Genomic DNA, 6,326 nt, shown 5'->3' with positions numbered 1-6,326 from the left:
TGTGTTTATGTAAAATTAAATGAGCGCTGCCAGTGAGCTGCACTTTTTGTTCTCTAAACGGGAAAAGAAGTAGAGTTTATCTAAGCAGGCAAGGATGAATCAGGTAGGGGTATGAAGGTGAGGCTTTTATAGAGTGAATGAAGAGGCAGAGCAAAGAAACTCTGTGATTGGTTCAAGTTTGAGCCATTGCTTTACTTGGCCTATCCCAGTGGGAGGTTAATGGGAAGACAACCAATGCCCAGGTAGCTGCCGTGCTGGGCAGAGTTTAAGCTTCCTTTTCCTTTAAATTCTGAGTTAAGTTTCCCTTTCCTTATGTAGGATTCCAGGCTAATGGCCTGTTATTTAATTATTTTAACAGAAGGAACAAGATTTTCTCACTGTTTTCATACAGAATGTTGGGGGACCAGGGGCAGGAACAGGGCCAGAAGTGGACACAATTTTCTAACCAAATTTTCCCATTGGTGGCCAGGCCTGGGGGCTCACGCCTGTGATTCCAGCACATTGGGAGGTCCAGGCGGGCGGATCACATGAGGCCAGGAGTTCGAGACCAGCCTGGCCAACATGGTGAAACCTCGTCTCCACTAAAAATACAAAAAAATTAGCTGGGCGTGGTGGCGGGCACCTGTAGTCCCACTCGTCAGGAGGCTGAGACAGGAGAATCACTTGAACCTGGGAGGTAGAGGTTGCCATGAGCTGAAATCGTGCCTCTGCACTCCAGCCTGGGCAACAGAGCAAGAATCTGTCTCAGGAAAAAAAAAAAAAAAAGTCTAAAGATGGCGGCCTTAGCAGGGTGAGGTGCCATGGCGCTGCGTGGAAGTATCAGTCGGCCAGTTGTTTTTGTGAGAAAAATTCCTTGGACCACGGCGTCAAGACAAGGAGACTGGCTTTCACAGAGGTTTGGGTTGGGTTCAGTTTTCTTCAGAACTTCAGAATGCACTACAGCAGGAAAGTCATATTATAGGTGGAGTAAAGCTCCAGGTTTAAGCTCAAAGGCCAAAAGTTTTGCAAACATCTGATGATGAAGAGAAAAATTTTTAAGACCGTTTCAGCCTATTAACTAAAGTTAACATAACTGAGAAAAACAACAAACCAACAAACAAATGTCCTCATTGGCTACCAGGGACGATAAACTCCAAGGGAAAGAAGGGTGACAACTTCTTCCCTCCACCAGCTAACCTCAAGGTTCTCACCTGGTTCCGAGGCGGCCTGCAATGATAACCTCATTCCCTTTCCTCACAGTCGTGGATATTTGGGAAGTGACCTTCCTGCCTTGACACACAACGTGTCCCACAAATACTTCATGCAGTTGTGAAATGCAAGGACCAGGTCACTCCCGAGGACAAGGAAGCTGGGGCTTAATGACCTTCAGTAAGACCGAGTCTCTGAGTCTCCAACCTTTTCCTTTTTTTTTTTTTTCTTTTGAGACAGAGTCTCACTTTGTCGCCCAGGCTGGAGTGCAGTGGCGTGATCTCGGCTCATTCCAACCTCTACCTCCTGGGTTCAAGTGATTCTCTTCCTCAGCCTCCCAAGTAGCTGGGATTATAGGCCCATGCCACCACACGTGGCTAATTTTTGTATTTTTAGTAGAGATAGGATTTCACCATGTTGGCCAGGCTGGTCTGGAACTCCTGACCTCAAGGGATACATGTGCTTCGGTCTCCCAAAGTTCTAAGATTACAGGCATGAGCCACCGCACCTGGCCTGCCCTTTATTCTTGTATCTGGGTGACTCTGCAGCCTTTCTATAAGTCCTTCCTTCCAGACACCTTGATCCTTCAACTCCCATGCATCTGTCCTGCTCTAGTAACTGTGATTACTGTGAGGTCAGTGAATCCCAAGGCAGCACAATTCAGTGGTCCAAGGAGTGGGCTGTGGATCTTAATCCTCCCATCTTGGGACCCTCAGCTATGTCCCTGGAAGCTTCTGCATCTCTCTCTCTACTAAATGGAGATAAATAACTCCTATTTCTCAGGCTATATGATGAGTCAGTGAGGTGATGAATGGAGAAGGCCTATGTAGGGCTGGGTGCAGTGGCTCACACCTCTAATCTCAGCACGTTGAGAGGCTAAGGGGAGAGGATTGCTTGGGCCTAGGAGTTGGAGGCTGCAGTGAGCCATGATCATGCCACGACACTCCAGTCTGAGTGACAAGAGGGAACCGACTCTGAAAAAACATTTTTTTTTTTTTTAAAAAGAAAATGCCTCCAAAATAATAAGGATTATATAAGAAAAAAGAAAGAAAGAAAATGCCTATTTTGGGAAGTCACCTGCAGTTCCTATTATGATGTTTTTTGTTTGTTTTTTATTTTATGAGACAGAGTCTTGCTCTGTTGCCCAGGCTAGAGTGCAGTGGCAATCTTGGCTCACTGCAAACTTCGCTTCCCAAGCTCACACGATCCTCGTGTCTTAGCCTCCTGAGTAGCCGAGATTACAGGCGTGCACCACCATGCCTGTCTAATTTTTGTATTTTTAGTAGAGATGAGGTTTCTCCATGTTGGCCAGGCTGGTCTTGAACTCCTCAAGTGATCCGCCTTTCTCAGCCTCCCAAAGGATTGGGATTACAGGCATGAGCCACTGCGCCTGACCTTACTAGGATGTTAGAGTGGGACCTTCAACCACCCAGAGCATCCACGGTTGTCACATCTGGGCCTCCATGGCATCTGATTGTCAAGTCTGGGAGGAGAAACAGAGCACGCTGAGCTCTGGAGCTCGCCCACCCATGGGTCAGCTGGGGAACCTCATGACAGGCCCCATTCTCATGGGAAAGGCCTGTAGATTCACCTCTGCCTGAGCCTGGGTGAGAAAATTGGTTTAATTCAAAGGTAAAGTGTTAGTAAGTTCCCCCATCCCCACCTCCGGGCAATTCTAAATGCCACATCTTACAATTAGCTTCCTTAATAAATAATAAAATGAATATTTTCATCTCCATCATTCTGTCCTGTGTGTCTTATTTTTCAATTGATTCTAAATTCTGTAAGGTGGCCAGGCGTGGTGGCTCACACCTATAATCCCAGCACTTTGGGAGGTTGAGGCAGGTGAATCATTTGAGGTCAGGAGTTTGAGACCAGCCTGACCAACATGGTGAAACCCCGTCTCTACTAAAAATACAAAAAAAAAAAAAAAAGAAGCCGGGCGTGGTGGCGCATGCCCGTAATCCCAGCTACTTGGGAGGCCAAGGTACGAGAATCACTGGAACCTGGGAGGCGGAGGTGGCACTGAGCTGAGGTGGCACCACTGTACTCCAATAGAGCAAGGCTCGGCCTCAAAAAATAAATAAGTAAATAAATAAAATAAATAAATAATAAATAAATAAATACATTCTGTAAGGGAAGAAAGGGATGTTATTTACTGACTTCCTGAGACTCCAACGAAGTGAAAAATGCAAAACTACAATCTCAGCACCAACAGGCAGGTTGCAGAGCCCCTCTGGGTCCTAGGTAATTAACCGGAGCCAAATCAGAAGACGTAATTTTACTTCATGGCAGCGTAATTTATGCTGTCCTCACAGGCCATATGTTAACCAAGGCCTGCAGAGGATGATTCACTCTGCTAATACGCACACCAATGACTTGAAGCTGAAGCTAGTGATTTGTTTTTAACTAAAAAGAATATTTTTTAGGCCAGGCATGGTGGCTCACACCTGTAATCCCAGCGCTTTGAGAGGCTAAGGTGGGTGGATCACTTGAGGTCAGAAGTTCACCTGCCAACATGGTGAAACCCCGTCTCTACTAAAAATTCAAAAATTTGCTTAATGTGGTGCTGTGTGCCCGTAACCCCAGCTACCCAGGAGACTGAGGCAGGAGAATCACTTGAACCTGGGAGGCAGAGGTTGTAGTGAGCCAAGATCATGCCATTGTATTCCAGCCTGGGAGACAAGAGCAAAATTCCATCTCAAAAAAAAAAAAACCAAAAATTTTTTTTAGAGACAGAGTCTTGCTCTGTTGCCCAGGCTGCTGTGCAGTGGCGCAATCATAGCCCACTGCAGCCTCCAACTCCTGGGCTTTCGTGATCCTCTTGCCTCAGCCTTCTAAGTAGCTGGGACTACAGGCTCACACCATCATACCTGGCTAATTTTTAAAAATTATTATTATTGTTGTTATTGTGAGACACAGTTTCATTCTGTCACCCAGTGGCACGATTCTTGGCTCACTACAACTTCTGCCTCCCAGGTTCAAACAATTCTCATGCCTCAGTCTCCTCAGTAGCCTCCTGAGTAGCTACTGAGGGACTACAGGTGCCCGCCACCATACCCAGCTAATTTTTGTATTTTAGTAGAGACAGAATTTCACCATGTTGGACAGGCTGGTCTCGAGTTCCTGACCTCAAGTGATCCACCCACCTCAGTCTCCCAAAGTGCTGGGATTACAGGCGCAAGCCACCGCACCTGGCCTAGACAATTTTTTGTAGTGACAGGGTCTCACTTTGTTGCCCAGGCTGGTGTTGAACTCTTGGGCTCAAGTGATTTTCCCACCTCAGCCTCCCAAAGCACTGGGATTGCGAGGTTGAGTCATTGTGCCTGGCCTGAAGCTAATGATTAACTAATGCACCCTGGTGAACCTGTGTCACCACGCCAGGCAAGAGACAGGGGGTTTCTTCTCTGAAGGAATTAACCAAAGGAGCCACAGTAAGAAGGACCAAGGGTGGGTGATGAGCTGCAGGAAATACAGCAGACTGAAGCCACGGTCTACACTTCAGTGTTGAATTCTGTATCCGTTATCTTGTGCTGTGTAACAAACAACCTCAAAATTGTAACATCGTAAAAACAATCACCATTTTATTTGGTTACTCCATGGTCAGCAATCGGGACGGGCTTTTCTGCGCTGTTCTACTGGCCCCACCAGTCAGGCAGGATGCTGGCTGGATGCTCTATGGTGGCTTCATTTGCATGGCTGGTGACAGTGCTGACTGGATGCTGGGCCTGTCTCTGCTCCAGGTCACTTATCCACAAGATTCTAGAAGACAATGGAGCAATACTTTCCTTATGCCGAGGCAGTGGTTTTCAAACCATTGGTCAATCTTGGGGCAAAAATACATTTTCACACACACATGGACTCAACACATAGACCCCCAAATTTTATTTTCTCTGTATCCTTTCTTGGGTTTGAAAGAAAGAGAGAAAGAAAAAAGGAGGGAGAGAGGGAGGGAGAAAGTGCAGAAGGTGAGCAAAAGAAAGAGAGACAGAGAGGGAGGAAGGGGAGAGGAGGTGAGGGAAGGGGAAGAGAGAGGGGAGGGAAGAAGCCAAAAGGTTGTCAGGTGATTGAAAGCAACTGGGGAAGATTATTTATAGGTAGATGACAGCACTGATGAAAACAAAGAAAGAAAATGTTGGTGCACTATTTAGTTCTGCAGTTTATCACATTTATATAATAATAATATTGTAAATATTAACTACTGGTTGGGAGAAGGAGTCATTGGTAGTGAGGGTGAGTGGCATGAGAACTAAATTCTATCTTCTCCAAAACAGATCAATGGTTGCATTAAGAAAAAGCCACTATAATCTGCAGAACAAAAGCCACTATAACTGCAGAACAAAATACAGAAGAAAGCACTGAAAGAGCTGGAAAGGATGATTGCCCCTGGGGAGCCAGACAGGAGTACTGGACAGAGAGGGGAGCAGAGCAAATGGCAATGTTGTTTATTGTACATCTCTAGACATTTGATTTTTTTTCTGAGATGGAGTCTTGCTTTGTTGCCCAGGCTGGAGTGCAGTGACATGATCTCGGCTCACTGCAACCTCTACCTCCCGGGTTCAAGCGATTCTCCTGCCTCAGCCTCCCAAGGAGCTGGGATTACAGGCACCCACCACTCCTGGCTAATTTTTTTGTATTTTTAATAGAGATAATGTTTCACCATGTTGGCCAGGCTGGTCTCAAACTCCTGACCTCAACTGATCTGCCTGCCTTGACCTCCCAAAGTGCTGGGATTATAGGCATGAGCCATTGCGCCCAGCCAGACATATGTGATCTTCAATCTTGACAAATAATAATGTAAAAAACCCTTTTAAGGCCAGGCGTGGTGGCTTGCGCCTATAATCCCAGCACTTTGGGGGGCCGAAGCAGGTGGATCACTTGAGGTCAGGAGTTCGAGACCAGCCTGGCCAACATGGTGAAACCTCGTCTCTACTAAAAATACAAAAATTAGCCAGCCATGGTGGTGGGCACCTGCAGTCCCAGCTACTTGGGAGGCTCAGGCAGGAGAATCACTTGAACCCAGGAGGTGGAGGTTGCAGTGAGCCGAGATCATGCCACTGCACTCCCGTCTGGGTGATAGAGCAAGACTCTGACTCAAAAACAAAAAGAAAACCTCCTTTAAAATAACACTCACCACT

General features: G+C 46.5%; 1 pseudogene; it reads left to right on the top strand.

The window, feature by feature from the left end:
* Positions 1–773: 773 nt before the first annotated feature.
* LOC112625489 lies at positions 774–1,038 on the top strand (annotated as a pseudogene).
* The last annotated feature ends 5,288 nt before the right edge of the window (positions 1,039–6,326 follow it).

This window comes from Theropithecus gelada, chromosome 5, assembly GCF_003255815.1.
Source record: "Theropithecus gelada isolate Dixy chromosome 5, Tgel_1.0, whole genome shotgun sequence".
NCBI classification, from domain to species: Eukaryota; Metazoa; Chordata; class Mammalia; order Primates; family Cercopithecidae; genus Theropithecus; species Theropithecus gelada.
The sequence above is the reverse complement of the archived record's forward strand: the minus strand, read 5'-3'. Positions and strand labels throughout refer to the sequence as shown.